The sequence below is a fragment of the Sinocyclocheilus rhinocerous genome, unplaced genomic scaffold (genome assembly GCF_001515625.1).
Source record: "Sinocyclocheilus rhinocerous isolate Xijiao unplaced genomic scaffold, SAMN03320098_v1.1 scaffold851, whole genome shotgun sequence".
Taxonomy (NCBI): Eukaryota; Metazoa; Chordata; class Actinopteri; order Cypriniformes; family Cyprinidae; genus Sinocyclocheilus; species Sinocyclocheilus rhinocerous.
The window spans coordinates 1,221,007-1,229,462 of record NW_015624573.1 but is presented as its reverse complement, the minus strand read 5'-3'; the positions used below and the strand labels follow the sequence as shown (position 1 = coordinate 1,229,462).

Genomic DNA, 8,456 nt, shown 5'->3' with positions numbered 1-8,456 from the left:
TATTTAAAGTGCCCCTATTATGGGTAATGAAAGGTTCATATTTTGGTTTTGGGAGTCCCCAACAACGGGATGGCATGCATGCAAGGTCAAAAAACACTTTCATTGTCTTATAATATGCATTTATTTTTACCTTACTTGCTCAACGACTCCCAAACGATTCGCTCAACGATTCATTTTTCCAAACCCCTCCTTTGCGTTACGCTAATCTGCGGTGATTGGTCAGATTGGTCTCATTTCCATTTCATCGTGCCTGTAATGCCTGATAAAGCAGCATTTGTGATGCTTTGTCTACAGCGTTACCGGGGAAACAGCTATTTTACTGCTCCAAAAGCAGCACCTAGTGGCAAAGAATTAATTTGCATTTTAATTCAGACCAAAATGATTCAGAGTCGACTCTTTCTTTTGAGAGACAATAACTTTATACACGGCGCACTTTCTGATTTAAAACTTTGCAGGATGTTTTCATTCACTTAGAGCTGTGTTACACACTGCATATGAAAGGTAATTTTCAAAAATCCATAATAGGGGCACTTTAAAATGATAATTTACACTCAGTACGTTATTATTGCATACTCTTTTTATAATGTACTATAATACTGAGGTGCAGATAATTGCCACTATTTGCAATAAGTAGTATAGCAGGCAGAAAATCCGCTATTTTAACATAGCGTAAATAGAATCAGATCCTATTTTGTGTGTGCTACTGTCATCATTACGACCGCAAACATATTATATTACTACTACTAAATCCGTGTATCATTCGATCATTCGTTTTTTTTATTTAATATTGAAAGTAGAAAAATGAGAAAACGGCTCCTTTTTCGTATTTTCGAGAATTCATCTTAAATTTTCGTTTTTCGTTCTTGGGTGGAAAGATGAATAAACAGCTTGAATATTCGATTTCTACACGTGGGCGGGAATTAAACACCCCTTTCTGCTGATTGGTCAGCTGAAGATCAAACCGTGCCATCATCAGTTCTTCCGCAGTATCACACAGCAGAATAATAGTCCTCCACTGCTGCAGTTGTATGAATTCTTAACGCATTTATTGCTTATTTAGTTTGTTTAATTAAGAAATTAATTAATTAATTTGGCGCATGCCACAAACATCAACCACAGCGAATATTTGTCTTTTAAAAGGCTTCATTTAGATTATTTTACATTAAAATCATCATATAAGTCACTTTGGAATAAATCACAGTAGGCCTATGTATCATGATAAAAAAAGCGACTTTACAGTCTGGAAATACTTTAGGCTATAGCAAATTATTTCTCGGACCCCCTATCACTTTAAGAACCGCTGGTCTACACAGAAGAAAGACCTGTCTAGACTCTGCCCCGGTATGAGTTGTGTCGAGCTATTCATTAGTCTGTTTGAAAAATATGAAATTGATAAAATGGGTTATTAATCCGTACAACTGCAGCAGTGGAGGACTATTATTCTGCTGCGTGATACTGCAGAAGAACTGATGACGGCACGGTTTGATCTTCGGCTGACCAATCAGCAGAAAGGGGCGTTTAATTCCCGCCCACATGTAGAAATCGAATATTCAAGCTGTTTATTCATTTTTCCACCCATTAACGAAAAACGAAAATTTAAGCTGAATTCTCGTTTTTCGTTATTTGGGAAAAAAACGAAAAAGAATCCGTTTTGTCATTTTTCTACTTTCAATATTAAATCAAAAAACGAATGATCGAATGATACACGGATTCTACTACACTACACTTTTCAATAAATTTAACTCGATCAAGTATATTTAGGTTTATAATGGGTCTGGTTCTCACCTTATTGATGAACAGGAAATGTAGTTTGCGAGTAAAGCCTCAAATTATTTAATTAACGTCAGCTGCCTCCGTAATAATTGACGTCAGCTGCCTCCGTAATAATTCTCTGATACATACAAGTGAAAATCAATGCACAACATAAATTATAAATTAATTATGAATTATTCGACAGAATATTAGCGAAAGTGGTTTTCTCTGTTATCTCGCACATAAAGTAAGCGTGCTCCGGCCTGGAAAGTTTAGTGCAAGTGTGAGTGCACGGTTGCCTTGAACCGAGCCCGAGCGCGATTATCCCCCCTCCCCACTCCCCCGCTGGCCTGCACTCACACTTGCACTACACTTTCTGGACCTGAGCAAGCTTACGTCATGTGCGAGATAACGGAGAAACCCACTTTCGCTAATATTCTACCTAATAAATTTGTAATTTATGTCGTGCCTTGATTTTCACTTGTAAGTATCAGAGAATTATTACGGAGGCAGCTGACGTTAATGACAGAATTTGCAGCTTTAAATCGCAGACTACAATTCCAATTCATCAATAAGGTGAGAACCAGACCCATTATAAACGTAAATATACTTGATTGAATTACATTAATTGAAAAGTGTAGTGTAGTAGTAGTAATAGAATATGCTTGCGGTCGTAATGATGACAGTAGCGCACACAAAATAGTATCTGTTCCGTGCTCCGGCGCGGTTAGCGCTCACACTACATGCGTACCGTGCTCTGGCCCACCTCTTCCAACCGGGCCAGGGCAGGCACGGAGCGCTCACACTAGTCAAACGAACCAGGCTTTGGGGGTCAAACGCGCTCGGGCACGGTTCAAAACGCCTAGTGTTAGTACACCCTTCGTGTAAATAGCATCTATCGCTAAGAAAATATGCTATTTTCACTTAGTGTAAATAGCCGCTGCCTTAATAAATACACATGCACAACCAGACATGCATGCACACTGTTGTCTATGGCACGGGTCAAAAGTCAAAGATGGATAGATGAACAAGAAAATATTCAGCTTTAATTAAACTATAATTATTTGCTATTAATTTTAGTGTTTGCCAATGTAAAAAAAAATGGGAGATGATGTGCAGCACAGCTGTAGCCTACTGGTTGAAATTACTTTGGAAAATAGGTTTTCACTTCTGGGGCTGTTGTTTGGGGCAACGTTCAGGAAGTAAATGTTGGTCATCATTAATGTCTGAGGTTCATTTTGGTAGAAGTTAGTGTTGCTCATTTGTTCTTCTTTATGAGGAGATATTTATTGTTGCTTATCCACCAAAATGGACAGCTTTGTGAAGTGGCTTGTGTCCATAATAAATCTGTAGTCTATTTCCCTCTATTATAAATGTCTGTTTGTCTTCCTTTTGGAGGAAGGACAAACACCATCTAATTGCTATTGATTTAAACAAATTCATATTTGCAAAAACCTTTTCCTTTTCTACCTGCTAACTACGACTTCACCAAGCAGTCAATGACAGCGGTCAGAAAATATCAAATTAAATTGCTCCATTCTAGTGATTTTATTTAGTCTCTCATCTCCTATTAAATCCAGCAGCATCCTCACATCCGGGGTAGAAAGAGTAGGTTGTTTACATTTCCAAGCGATGTCACAACTTTAATTAATGTAAAATTCAACTGATGTACAGTATGCTCACAGGTGTTTGTATACCGGCTATTTTATAGAGGTTCATCCAGGATGATTTGTAATCGATTAACTATTAATCTTTGAGTCTTTTGTTTTTAATGTGGGTGTTACATAATGTGGATCTGTTTGTGCACTGGTGCCAGTCTTATCATTAATTCATTTGTTATGAATAATATTATCTTTTGGTTTGTGTCTGAAAAAACTGCTAATTAAGTAGAAGATTATCAAAAAAAGATGAAGCACTGTTCATTTGTATTTAATTTACAGGAAATTAATATCCAAAAAGCTGGTAATACATATAAATGTTTGAATAAATTGGTTGAATTTGTAACAAAAATAACTTTATTGTAATAAATACTGTTATATAGAATATACCAGTTACTTATTTTGATATAAGAAAATTACTTAAACCATGATTTTGGTAATACTGACCAGCCCTAGTAATTGTTGATACTATTGCTCTATTTATATCTATTATATTATATTATATCTATTTATAAAAACTGTAATATTGTGAAATGTTATTACAATTTATATTAACTGATTTGTGTTTTTAAAATTTAAAATGTAAATTATTCCTGTGATGGCAAAGCTGAATTTTCAACAGACAGTAGCCTTCAATGTCACATGATCCTTCAGAAATCATTCTAATATGCTGATTTGGTGCTCAAAAACATTTCTTATTATTAACAGTGATGAAATTAGTTGTGTTGCTTCATATTTTTGGAAACCCTGATACATTTTTTCAGGATTCTTTGATGAATAAAAAGAACAGCATTTAAAACATACATTTTAGAACACTTTTTTTTTAACATAAATACTGTATCTTTTGTAATTGAATCCATTTTATGTGTATGTGCTGAATAAAAGTATTAATTTCTACATAACATTTTTAAGGGTAGTGTACAGTATGTATAATAACATAATTCTTCTTATTTTTTTTTTATTTGCTGTTTACTTATTTATTCATTTATTTGTTTTGTTTCAATTATCTAATTCATCTCAAATGAACAGCTGTACAGAAACTACAATATATTTCTTTGTGTGTGGCTGTAGACTCTACTTAATTAAGAAACACAATAAGCCAGCCTGTGTGTGTGTGTGTGTGTGAGAGAGATTACTTTGGAAAATAGGTTTTCACTTCTGGGGCTGTTGTTTGGGGCAACGTTCAGGAAGTAAATGTTGGTCATCATTAATGTCTGAGGTTCATTTTGGTAGAAGTTAGTGTTGCTCATTTGTTCTTCTTTATGAGGAGATATTTATTGTTGCTTATCCACCAAAATGGACAGCTTTGTGAAGTGGCTTGTGTCCATAATAAATCTGTAGTCTATTTCCCTCTATTATAAATGTCTGTTTGTCTTCCTTTTGGAGGAAGGACAAACACCATCTAATTGCTATTGATTTAAACAAATTCATATTTGCAAAAACCTTTTCCTTTTCTACCTGCTAACTACGACTTCACCAAGCAGTCAATGACAGCGGTCAGAAAATATCAAATTAAATTGCTCCATTCTAGTGATTTTATTTAGTCTCTCATCTCCTATTAAATCCAGCAGCATCCTCACATCCGGGGTAGAAAGAGTAGGTTGTTTACATTTCCAAGCGATGTCACAACTTTAATTAATGTAAAATTCAACTGATGTACAGTATGCTCACAGGTGTTTGTATACCGGCTATTTTATAGAGGTTCATCCAGGATGATTTGTAATCGATTAACTATTAATCTTTGAGTCTTTTGTTTTTAATGTGGGTGTTACATAATGTGGATCTGTTTGTGCACTGGTGCCAGTCTTATCATTAATTCATTTGTTATGAATAATATTATCTTTTGGTTTGTGTCTGAAAAAACTGCTAATTAAGTAGAAGATTATCAAAAAAAGATGAAGCACTGTTCATTTGTATTTAATTTACAGGAAATTAATATCCAAAAAGCTGGTAATACATATAAATGTTTGAATAAATTGGTTGAATTTGTAACAAAAATAACTTTATTGTAATAAATACTGTTATATAGAATATACCAGTTACTTATTTTGATATAAGAAAATTACTTAAACCATGATTTTGGTAATACTGACCAGCCCTAGTAATTGTTGATACTATTGCTCTATTTATATCTATTATATTATATTATATCTATTTATAAAAACTGTAATATTGTGAAATGTTATTACAATTTATATTAACTGATTTGTGTTTTTAAAATTTAAAATGTAAATTATTCCTGTGATGGCAAAGCTGAATTTTCAACAGACAGTAGCCTTCAGTGTCACATGATCCTTCAGAAATCATTCTAATATGCTGATTTGGTGCTCAAAAACATTTCTTATTATTAACAGTGATGAAATTAGTTGTGTTGCTTCATATTTTTGGAAACCCTGATACATTTTTTCAGGATTCTTTGATGAATAAAAAGAACAGCATTTAAAACATACATTTTAGAACACTTTTTTTTTAACATAAATACTGTATCTTTTGTAATTGAATCCATTTTATGTGTATGTGCTGAATAAAAGTATTAATTTCTACATAACATTTTTAAGGGTAGTGTACAGTATGTATAATAACATAATTCTTCTTATTTTTTTTTTATTTGCTGTTTACTTATTTATTCATTTATTTGTTTTGTTTCAATTATCTAATTCATCTCAAATGAACAGCTGTACAGAAACTACAATATATTTCTTTGTGTGTGGCTGTAGACTCTACTTAATTGAAACACAATAAGCCAGCCTGTGTGTGTGTGTGTGTGTGTGAGAGAGAGAGAGAGAGGGAGAGAAAGAGATCTGATCACTATAACAGGCATGCACCAGCACTGACACAGCATGTTTATATGCTTGATGACTCTACATTGACTTAAGGGTTCACATATGTAACATTGACCAATCCCATCAGCAAGGACATGCAGTGTTTAAGCGACTGCTTGCATGCTTAAGTGCGTGTTTGCGTAGGCGCTCATATGAATGTGCACACATGCAGGCTTGTTTATTTGAAATACAGAATTGTGCACGGAGATGCAGATGCACACTGGCCACTGTGCGTTTCACCTCGTGTTTATCAGCTTCCCCCAGACCCCCAGATTCAGAGACCTTAGCAGGGACTCAAACACAGGATTAGTACAGATATCATCTGGAAAAGGTCATTGTTTTTCTTTCTCCCTCTCTCTTATGTTCTCCCACCCTTCTCTTTCTCTCTCACTCCACTAGATATCTCTTTCCTCTCTTTGTGTTTTCCATCTCTCTATATTACATTCCTCATATCCTAAACTAATTTTACATATAAAACAGCACTGTGATCTCTGCTCATAAGTGCAATGGTTCCTATACACGGTATTTACAGGGGTATAACCAAGGGAAGTGCACAAAAGAATATGTGCATGGTAGCACTTGACACCCATTTTGTCTGTGTGCATGCTGGGGGATTGTTTTTTAACACAATCTAAACGCTGAAGTGTTAAAGCATGTTTTCTTAGCTTACGCCTCTGGTGCAGAGAGGCTAACACCGCTATCAGTAATAAGTAAGTGATACTGAACCTCTGGGGTCTTTTCATTTGTTTTTATCTCCTGCCGTTCCAGCCGCTCTCACCATCGACCTGCACCGCCCTGCAGTCGCTCACCCGCCGATGCCCATTTCCAGCAAACCTCAGTGTACGTGGTCATCTAGATAAGTTAGAGACCGTAAGACATGTTCATGCAAAGAAACCCTTTTTTTAACATACATATGTTCCTGTGGTATTAGAATCCCTTGAAATATCGGGGAGTTGATATAATAAATGACATCATTTAAAATATAATTAAAAATAATTAACTATTTTTTTTAAATACTTTTATCAAATTTTGAAGGATTTTTAACATTTATATATTTTACCTGTTTACTGAGAGTTTAATAATGTTAAAATTACATGTATATTACAAATTATATATATTAGATTATTGATAATTAATTATATAAAAAATAATCAAAAATAAGAATCATTTTGTAGAGTTTGTACTCACAAAGTGCAAAAATAAATAAATTTTTTTTTTTTTAATATTTAGCATTTTTGAAGTGAGATCAGCTGTAAAATATTTTCTAGAAATTGAGAGTGCAAAATGATTCTTAATAAATTCATAAATGATTAGTAAGGAATTCTTATCCAGTATTTGCAAATGGCTGGAAAAGTTTTTTGGCCAACAGACGTAGCTCTTTTCTAATAGAGCAGCGAGTGAGTGTTTCAGTGTTTGAATTGACGTATATTTGCACATCTGCTCTGATGTCTGACTGATCATTTCTCTTAACAACCTGACATCAACGTCTGTGTGGACGATTCTGTGTAGTCATCAGGCTTTTGCTCCAGCGAAATATTTTCTGATGTTGTTATTCCAGATGCAAGATGCTTTAGAAACGTGTTAGACATTTCTCTGAGAACAACACAGAATGTCCTCGTTTTTTAAAATATGGTTGTGTGCATGCTGGGGGATTGTTTTTTAACACAATCTAAACGCTGAAGTGTTAAAGCATGTTTTCTTAGCTTACGCCTCTGGTGCAGAGAGGCTAACACCGCTATCAGTAATAAGTAAGTGATACTGAACCTCTGGGGTCTTTTCATTTGTTTTTATCTCCTGCCGTTCCAGCCGCTCTCACCATCGACCTGCACCGCCCTGCAGTCGCTCACCCGCCGATGCCCATTTCCAGCAAACCTCAGGGTACGTGGTCATCTAGATAAGTTAGAGACTGTAAGAAATGTCCATGCAAAGAAACCCTTTTTTAACATACATATGCTATGTAAGGTTCCTGTGTTATTGGAATGCCTTGAAATGTCAGGAAGTTCTAAATAAATTAAATTATGTAATTCAATAAATAAATAATTAACTTTTTAAATATTAAAATAGTGCTGGGCAACGATTAATTGCAATTAATCACATCCAAAATAAAAGTTTTTATTTATATAATATATGTGTGTACTGTGTATATTTATTATGTATATATAAAGACACACATACAGTATATATTTATATTCATATAATTTATATTATATATAAATATATTTAA

At 34.3% G+C, this 8,456-nt stretch overlaps 1 protein-coding gene across 1 annotated transcript in view; it reads left to right on the top strand.

Moving 5' to 3' along the window:
- pdzd8 (PDZ domain containing 8) overlaps positions 1-8,456 on the top strand; it is a 48,016-nt gene that overhangs the window by 22,770 nt on the left and 16,790 nt on the right. The window lies entirely within an intron of this gene.